This window comes from Canis lupus, chromosome 23, assembly GCF_011100685.1.
Source record: "Canis lupus familiaris isolate Mischka breed German Shepherd chromosome 23, alternate assembly UU_Cfam_GSD_1.0, whole genome shotgun sequence".
Classification (NCBI taxonomy): Eukaryota; Metazoa; Chordata; class Mammalia; order Carnivora; family Canidae; genus Canis; species Canis lupus.
Genome location: NC_049244.1, coordinates 28,097,168 through 28,107,188, shown reverse-complemented (window position 1 = coordinate 28,107,188; position 10,021 = coordinate 28,097,168). Strand labels below are relative to the sequence as shown.

General features: G+C 39.3%; 1 pseudogene; it reads right to left on the bottom strand.

Moving 5' to 3' along the window:
- Positions 1-8,758: 8,758 nt before the first annotated feature.
- Positions 8,759-9,818, bottom strand: LOC100685362 (annotated as a pseudogene).
- Between the last annotated feature and the right edge of the window lie 203 nt (positions 9,819-10,021).

Below are 10,021 nucleotides of genomic sequence, written 5' to 3'. Positions count from 1 at the left end.
AAAATATGATTCCAATTTAGTTTTCAGCCACCATATGACACAAAAGTGATTTTAGGGATCTACAGCCTTTTCCACAGAATTCAACACTTCCTTCTCTTTTGCTTCTAAAATTTTAAAAAGCCTTTTCCCTTGAGAAAGTATAGTGTAAATATTGTCTTCTATTGAGAACTACATTATTTTCCTAAGAATGCATTAATCTCATTTAATTTGTTTTAGAAAGCAGGAGTTTTAAGCTAAACTTTTGAAGGAATTAATGCCCTAAAATCGCCAAGTTTTTAATTTCTAATACAGAAAATTGCCCTAATTGGACTTAAACTACATTTATCTGACTTTGGCTTCACTGGCCATTTTCTCTAGAAAAGGAAGTTATTGGATAAATGAAAAGGAATCCAGACTTTCAAAATTGTGGAAAGAATAATATTTTCCGAGATTTCACATATTTGCTTTTCATTAACCCAACCTCTGCAGTCTGGGATTTTTGCAACTGTTTTAAATAATGAGATAACATATCAAATTGTGTTTTAGCCTACATTCCTTAGTTCCCACTGAGAATTACTGGTGGCATTTCCAAAAAAATGTGAAACCTGTACTACCAGAAATACACAAGATTATTTTGCATGGGAGATGATTTATTTTATTTTATTTTTTTTATTGGTGTTCAATTTACTAACATACAGAATAACACCCAGTGCCCGTCACCCATTCACTCCCACCCCCCGCCCTCCTCCCCTTCTACCACCCCTAGTTCGTTTCCCAGAGTTAGCAGTCTTTACGTTCTGTCTCCCTTTCTGATATTTCCCACACATTGGGAGATGATTTAAATGAATATGATTCTCCTTGATACAATTGGAATTATTAAAAGATGGGGAAAAAAGAAAACACAGCTCTCACCAAATGGCTCAATGTCACTCTGTCATGCCTGTCTACCGGTAGACAAAAAAGGTAGGTAGGTAGAAAAATTAATAAATAAAATGCAATATTAATAACTAAGCCAACAGACTTTCCTAGTGTCCTTGCACTAGCTGTTTCCCAAGTGGCTTTAATTCAAGCTAGTCAATATGCTATTGTGACACACTTAGGGGCAGCCTGCCCTGGGCTCCTACAGTGAGAAGAAGTCTAAAATCTCAAAGTACAAATTCCCATAACTTATCTAGCAAGGATGATAGCAATGAGCCTTTGAAAACAACCCAAAACCAATTTCAGTTTTGTTTCCCCACCTTGATTTTAAAGGTATTGAAAATATGGTAAAATATCTTTTTAAAAATCCTGTTGAACAAGAATAGCAATTTTATTGTGTATTTCCAAGCTCTTGTGGGAAACATGTTATCCTCATTAATGCAACACCTTCTGAACTATAATATGAAGTCTGATAGCGATATGACTTAAAAATGGTGGAGATAGGCTTGCCACACAGCAATGTCATAAGACTTCAGCGAAAAACCTATATTTGCATGTCTTAACTTTGTGGTTGAGAGCTTAATCCTTGGAACAAAATCAACCTTGGTTTAAAACCCAGTTGTTTTTTATTGGTTGCATGATTTGGGGCAAGTTACTTCATCTCTTTCTGTCAGATTTCCAATCAACTAAACATGGATATCTATGCTACAGATTGTTGTGAAGTCTAGATATGTCACCTATGTCTAATATGACAGTGCCCAGCATATAGTAGATGCTCAATAAATACTACTTTCCTCTGCACTCATCTGTAGTCTCATCCTGAAAGTCATTTATTATAGCCTCCCCCCATCATTTGGTGGAAATGGCACATTTAGCAGAACATATGGAGCTCAATAATTAATGATTTCACACCCAATAACAAAGGTCTTTATAGCAAAGCATTCCTCTATGAGAGAGAACATGAATATTTTAGACATAACAGAATTCTGGACTGAAATTTTCCTTGCCTTTGCCTAGAGTGTGCAGGACATGAGGTTATTGAAAGAGAAACTGCAAGGAGGAAGGAGAACGTCCTGGGATATTAGAGCTCCAGGCTCTAGTCATCCTTAAGACTTTGTCCTTCCCTCAAGACATGTACATTGACCAGGAATTAGCTCTTATTGGCCTAAACTAATTAGTTGTATTTCACTCAATAAAAGAAAGTTGGCTAATATAATGACTAATCATCCACTTAAATATTGGTTGTATTTAATTACTGAAACTCTTACTCCTCTTGGAGTAATTTCTCATTTAAAAATAAGCAATAATATTTGGTGAGGAATGGAGCATTCCTCCGAGTCATGCTTCAGAGGCTGGCCTTTCCAGTATTCTTTTCAGAGTATCATCTACCCCTCAGGACCCTATTTCTGAAAGATAAGCCCCCATACCCACTGCAGGTACCTAGAGCAGCATGATTGCCCAATGTTTCTGCCTGGCCCAAGATAGAGAAGTACTCTAGGGACTTAGCCCTAAAATACCCAACTAATCACCCTGTCATTTGTCCCTGAGCCTCTTGGTGCTTATAGCTTCTACCTTTTATCTCATTCAGCATGGTCACTCTTGATCTTCTTCTGTCTTTCATAGTAATGTTTTCCCACAAGTGGACTGGCTGTGCTTTTCCTCCTTAACTTGAAAATATCTAACTTTCATTTTAGGAAATTTCTCACGGCTTCTGGTTTTTCAAGAGTTTCCATTTATATTTGCAAGTATATGTATTTACTGATTGGTTTATTTGTTTATTTTTCTATCATTTCTAGGGCTATTGCATAAAAGATTGTGCAGCACAAGCTCATCTCACCATTTTGAAACGTCTTCCATTATATGAATCCCGTAACTCCTACCTACACCCTTGAAAATCTCTAGAGTTTTTATTATTCTTACTGCCTCACAAATAAACCTAGTCTGGATGGCAAGAATCTCCAGAAAACCATATAGACCTACAGGAAATCAAGTACAAGGCTTAAAGGAAATGCCAGATGCTCTGAGTCCTTCTCTGTTCATTTTACTTTTTTTTTTCCTTTTCTGCTCATTTACTTGGTAAACTGATTCCCTTTTTGATTGCGTAACTCAGATCTATGTTTACATATCTTAATTCTTAACTATTGCTGAACCACCAAACATAATCATACCAAGCACAGCATGATAATTCTATAAACATGTCTCTGAAGAATAATGAGAAGATTCAAATCCTCATGCTAATTCCACTGTATATATTAAATCACCAAGTCATACATGAGCAGAGTATCCTGAGGTCATACTCACTACAGTTATCCCAGCTGCATACATCTGAAATTTCTGAACTATGCTGCATTAGTTCCCTAAAAAGAAAACAACATAACTGATTGAGGCAAGAAACAATTAGAAGGGGACATGTATACAAGTGGATGCATTTTGATATTCTGGCCACCACGTAAGTCCAAGGCCACGACATAAGTCTATACAATGTCTTCAGTCCCAATGATTAGGACTTTTTCATTGTTACTGTTGTGGTTAGAAAAGTTTTTACAAAAGATTCCAAATGCTTCCCAAAGTTTTGAGTAAAAAATATGACATAAATGAAATTTATGCTCACACCATGTGAGATTCCTATCACTATAACCCACATCTCCACCCAAGAAACTTGGGAGAGAATTTATAGATAGGAAGAAAATCAAACAGTCAAGGTCAAGGATCAAATTTTATATTTCTGAACAGGTAAAGTCCTCTTGAGTCTAATTTTCAACAGCCCAAGAAGACAGTTCTGAAACTCTGTTTTATAGGACTGACTGAGGAGCAGAATTCTCTGCTGGACAGGCACATCTCACTTTGACCACCACCCCCACAAAACAAGAGGGGTACTTAAAGAAAGTAATAACTGATCCTGCTCATCTAGTAATCATACAGTGAAAAACTCAAGGGCATTTTGACTGTTCCCATAACATCTCTTTAGAGGAAAGCCACATATTAAAAAATACTCATTCATTCATGTTTATGGGAGGCATTATACTCAGGAAATTGACCCTATTGCCAGTTCACAAGTTTGAGCCAATCTTGTGGTCCTATTCCTCTTGCCAGTGGGCATGTGACCTTCTTCTGGCCAATAACACACAAGGAAAGGTCTAAATCTTTTAAAAGATGTCTCTTTTAAAAAGATACACTCTCAGGACACCTGGGTGGCTCAGTGGTTGAGCATCTACCTTCGGCTCAGGTCATGATCCTGGGGTCCTGGGATCGAGTCCCACATTGGCTCTCCACAGAGAGCCTGCTTCTCCCTCTGCCTATGTCTCTGCCTCTCTCTCTCTCTCTCTCTCTCTCTCTGTGTGTGTCTCTCATGAATAAATAAATAAAATCTTTAAAAAAATAAAATAAAAAATAAAAAGATACACTCTCTTTCCCTCTCTGAATATTACCATATTCAAATGAGATGCCTAGTGCTACAGCAGCCATCCTATGACTAGCTTGAAGATGATAGAGCAGAGTAATAGAAAGAAATTGGGACTTTGATGATGGTATTGAGCGTCTGTAGCTTATAGCCTGTGACTTCTCTTCCCAGAACTTCTTGTTATCTGGGAGAATAAATATATTTTTTGAGTCAGCCAACTAGGTCAGTTTTTTACAACTTGCTACTGAGAGTATCCTAACTGCAACAATTATTTTTGCTTCTTTCTTTATCTAAACTGCTAAACCTCGGGTTGCATCTTCCTGAATTGTTATGTGGTATTAGATTTTGTTGACCTCACCACTGAAAGTTTCCTCTACTTTGGGACACCATACCCACTAGGTGTTCTTCCCACATTTTGTGACATTATTTCTTCTTTAACTCTATGTCCTCCTTTAGCCTCCTACCTGTGGCCATACCCAACAAAGTTTAATCCCTGAACTTCTGCTCTGCTTTCCCTGCATGCTCTTCTATTCTCATGGCTTCATCTCTCAACTGTGAGCATGAGAACACTAACACCCAGGGCTTTTCTCGGTTTTAGTTCTACATCTCCCACTGTCCACTGGACAGTTCTGTCTGCATGGTCCACAACCATCTCAATATTGATGTATCCACAAGCAAGCTTACAATCTTTTCCCAAAATTCAGCAGTGCCACCAGGAGCTACCAGTATTCTCCCAGACTCAAACCTTAAAGTCATTTTTGACTGACTGCTACAAAGATAGGCAGCTATCAAGCATGAAGACCTTACTCAGACTGTCCGTCTGTCATCCCATTTTGACTGCCCTCCTTCCCCCACCTACATAATTTCTACTAGCGTTGCAATATTTATTCAATAAGATCTTCCTCCTATCTACTATTCAATGGCTCAGAGATGGAAACTGATCCATATGGTCCTAATCATTCATCCATGAACTGGGAACTTAGATCACTCCCTTTCTGGGTGCTTAGATTGAAATTTGGGAGCTTTCAATGACCAGATTTTCATGGATGGGAGAAGTTGAAGAGCATTTATGAAAGAGAGACAGGAATAATGAGGATTAGCAAACAGAGGGAGGAGCAGAAATAAGAAATAGAGAAAATACATGATGGAGTTCAAAATTAGATCCCAGTTGTTTCTGAGATCTAGCTCCAGTCCTGACTTTGGAATCTATGAGATATCCCCATATCCTGACAATGAAATCTCTCTTATCATTTAGTTAGTCCAAACCGGGTTTTAGTTATCCATAGTAAAAAAAAGACACTTTGTAGAAGAGCTTCTCAATCTTTTCTTTGAAATATTGGTTATTTTATTTCTATCCTCTAAACATTTACTCTGGGTTCTCATCCCCTAAACCTCTACAGCAATTGATTCTTGGGTTCCCTGACCTGAATGTATTTTCTGCTCAGTATGTCCTATGATCCAATTCAAGGTTAAATTTGTAAAATATTGCCTTGAATATGCCATTTTTTCTCAATAATCTTCCATTGATCCCTATTGCTTATGTGATTCAATACAGTTCAGTGTTTATTAGTGCTTTCCATAAGAAACTCTGCAAGATCTTTGACATTGTAACCCATACTAATTTCAAACCTCTTCCAATTTTCCCCCCTTTTTTTTTAAATTTTAGAGGTAGAGAGAGTGTGCATGGGGCAGGGGTGACGAGAGATAAAGGGAGTGAGAGAGAGAGAATCCCAAGCAGGCTCCATGCTGAACCCCCATCCCCACAATGTGGGGCTCAATCTCATGACCCTGAGATCATGACCTGAGCCAAAATCAAGAGTAGGATGCCTAACCAACTGAGCTACCCAGGTGCCCTTCAAACTTCTTCCACCTTTTATAAATGTGAGTCATCAGGTTCAGTTAGTCTTATCTTCTCATTTTTCCGCCTGAACATGCTATGAAGAATTTGATAGCTGTACCTTTACTTACGTTGTATTTCTTGCCTGAAAGCCTTTTTTATGAATTCTGTCCTATTCTGCTTATTCATGAATGTTTTTCCACTAATGTAGAATTCAGAATATATTTCTCTAGGAAGACCTTCTTTGGAGTGATAGAGTACAATATTTGTTCATGATTTTTTCTTCCTCCCACAACTTTGCCAAGTTCATTATGAAAGAAATACATTCTTTTCACTCCATCTATTTTGGGCTTCACCCTGTAACATATATTGGTCAATGAAATATAAGCAAACATGACAGTACTTGTTCTAAGTCAAATTTTTAAGAGGTATGGAGTTTAATCAGCCTTCCTGGAGATTCAAGTCTTTGCCATTAGATGAGCATAATTCAGGTAGCTAAATGAAAAGCCATTGAGCAGCTATGACTATAAATCCAAGCCTGAAATCCAGCCCAATCCAGTTGAGTCTAGCCAAGATCCACTGGACCAGAGTTCGAGTCAAAACTCATAAATGAGAACTGACCATTTGCTGTTTTGAGCCACTGAGATTGTGGGGGATGCTTGTTATGCAGCATTATCACAGAAAATAATCCAATTGATATGTTGGGTAAATTCCTTCTTTGAATTCCTAGAACACTAATTGTCTTTATTACTGGTTTCATATTTTTAAAATGTCTTATTTTTAGCATCTTTTGGTGTTTCATAATAATAACTAATATTTATCAAGTATATTTTTTGTATGAGGCACACTAGATAATATAATATTTTATGTAACCTAATTTTTCCAGAAAATATAGGAAATGGACATGAGCATTACGATAAACTGGTGTGGTTTGGAACACTGTGTAAGTTTCCTCAAACCACACAGGTGTTTAATGAAAGAAGCAGGATTCAAATGCGGAACTACCTTGATCCAAAATCCATTTTCTATGTGTCTTTTTTAACTTGGAAGCTTTTGCCAGCTTGCCAAAAAAGAGTAAAAACCATTAGAGTTTTACTAAGAAAGACCACCAAAAGTCCAGTGAATTTGCGACCTTGTTAAATAAACGAATTTATTTTCCCAACTCATTGGGGCATGACTTCTCTGGTAGCATGTCTACCATTCCTTCTATAATCTGTGTCATGGGGAGGCTTTAAGCCAGTCATATTCTGCCTCAGTTAACTCTATTCTTTCAAAGAGAAAATGAAGTCCATTCACCCGCATGTTTTAGACCTCCCCCTCTGCCCACAGTGTATGCCTAATAGGAACTAGAAAAGAACCTGGTCCATTGAAATTACCCAACATTTGTGTGTCAATCATGGAAAGAAAAGGGCAGAATTCTGCTCCCTGAAGAGTGGGAGTACCCTTAGAAGTCACACTGAGTGACATTCCTGGCATAGAAAGTGAGATTTTTAATACTTCCAATCTTTTATTATCCTTCTCATCTGCCAACAAAGTGGGACTATGTTTTTGCTTCCATTTCATAAAACATGTTTATGAGAAGGGAGTTGAGTTCACTCATTTTTGAGCAAACATTTCATAAACACCTTTTCTTTCCAAAGGCTGGGGAAAGATTTTCTCTAATAGAAGAATCATCAAATTATATCACCTGAAAGGGATATGTACTGCCCATGATACCCCAACATTTCTGGTAATTTTTTTAAATTTAAATTTTAGGTAGTTAGTTTACAGTGCAGTATTGGTTTCTGAAGTAGAATTTGGTAATTCATCACTTACATACAATACCCAGTGCTCATCATAATAAATGTCCTCCTTAATACCAATGACCCAATTACTCCAACAACTCTCAGTTGGTTCTCTATCATTAAGAGTCTTTGATTGGGGGGATCCCTGGGTGGGTGAGCAGTTTAGTGCCTGCCTTCGGCCCAAGGCGTGATCCTCGGGTCCTGGGATCAAGTTCCACATTGGGCTCCCTACATGGAGGCTGCTTCTCCCTCTGCCTGTGTCTTTGCCTCTCTCTCTCTCTCTCTCTGTGTGTGTGTGTGTGTCTCATGAATAAATAAATAAAATCTTAAAAAAAAAAAGAGTCTTTTATTGGGATGCCTGCGTTGCTCAGCGGTTGGGTGCCTGCCTTCAGCTCAGGTCCTGATCACAGGATCTGGATCGAGTCCCACATTGGGCTGCCTGCAAGGAGCCAGCTTCTCCCCCTGCCTATGTCTCTGCCTCTCTCTCAGTCTGTATCTCTCATGAATAAATAAATAAATATATTTTAAAAAAGAGTCTTTTTTCCTCTTACCTTTTTTTTTCTTTCCTGAATTACCATATGTTCATCTGTTCTCTTTCTTAAATTCCATATGAGTAAGATCATATGGTATCTGCCTTTCTCTGACTTATTTCACATAGCATAATATAGCTCCATTAATATCATTGCTAACAGCAAGGTCTCTTTTTTATGGATGAATACTATTCCATTGTATATATATGCCACATCTTTTTTTTTTCACTACAAAATTATTTATTACAACATACAGCTTCAGCGAAGGCAATGTACAAGCACACACACTCAGGAGTGTCCCCTACCCCAACTAAGGGACCCTTTTCTTCTCCCTTGCCTTTCAGACCTCTTCTATCAAATCATTCAGATATTGGATCTCCTTGGCCAAAGAATCTGTCCTCTCTTTCAGAGCATCATGCTTCTTTTCCTGCTCTTTACGCTTGTCATTGAGGGTCTCCTGCTCTGCCCTCTTCTTCTGGCGGTACCTAGTGGCTGCTGTCTTGTTCTGCTCCATTTTTTTCAGCTTTTTATCTAGCTTCTCAACCTTTACTTTTGCTGCTGTCTTCTCTCCAGGAGGGTCATAAGGTTTGGGGCGGGCAGAACCACAGAGGGAACCTGGAGACAGCAGGCTCCTATTTGAAGAGCCCCTAGAGGTAGAAGGGCTATGCTGGGGGAACCCAAAATAGGACTCAGATGCCACTATCATTATCTGAGGGGGCATCCTCCTCCTTTATGCACTGAGGGATCATGATAATGTAAGCAGTAGAGTCTGACTTTCTATCTCTTCCAGAGATAGTCACTTCACTGCCTATCTCTAAACTAAAAGAATGATTTGGAGTGGAGGAAAGGGCCCCTGGGGAGAGTGGAAGTGGTTGCAGTAAGGCAAAGAAGGCAAAATGGACAATCTGGTCTGTTTTAGTGAACTTTCTGGAAGATGGCCAATTGGATTCACAGTCTGGGGTTGGGGGTGGGGCTCCTTATTAGTCTCCTGGACTAGGGGGTCAAAGAGATCACATGTGTCATCCAATGTGGCCGAAAGCTCATCTGGCATGGCTTCCAGGTCATCCATACTGAAAAGAGAATCAAAATCAAACCCCTTCAGATCCCTTTTCTCCACCATCCAATCTGCTCTGGAGAAGGAATCTTCCTTGCGATTGTCTGAGGCACTGATCAACCCATCCACACAGCCAGCCATTCTGAGGAGCCCACCTTAGCCTTGTTGCTGGAGAACCCATGAGGTTTAAAGTGCTTGGCCACCTCCAGCTAGTCCTGAGACCTAGGCTTTCCTCAGCCCCTAAACCGAACTAGTCGAAGGGGTACATGGAGTTGCCTACCAACACCTCGTTGCTCAGGAAACTCATCTCAGCCATGTGGCAGGACTGGAATGAAGGAATGTGCTTCATTAGAAGGTGTCTTTGTGGGTTACAGAGATGCTTCTGCTGGATGCTATGAAAAGCCCATTGGCTTAAGCCGCTAGGGGGTTAGGGGGTGCCACTGCAGGGCCTGGTGCTGCTGCCTCCGCTGCAAAGGCCAATGCTGCCCGCAGGCACCGCTGCCTCTAATACACCAAGGC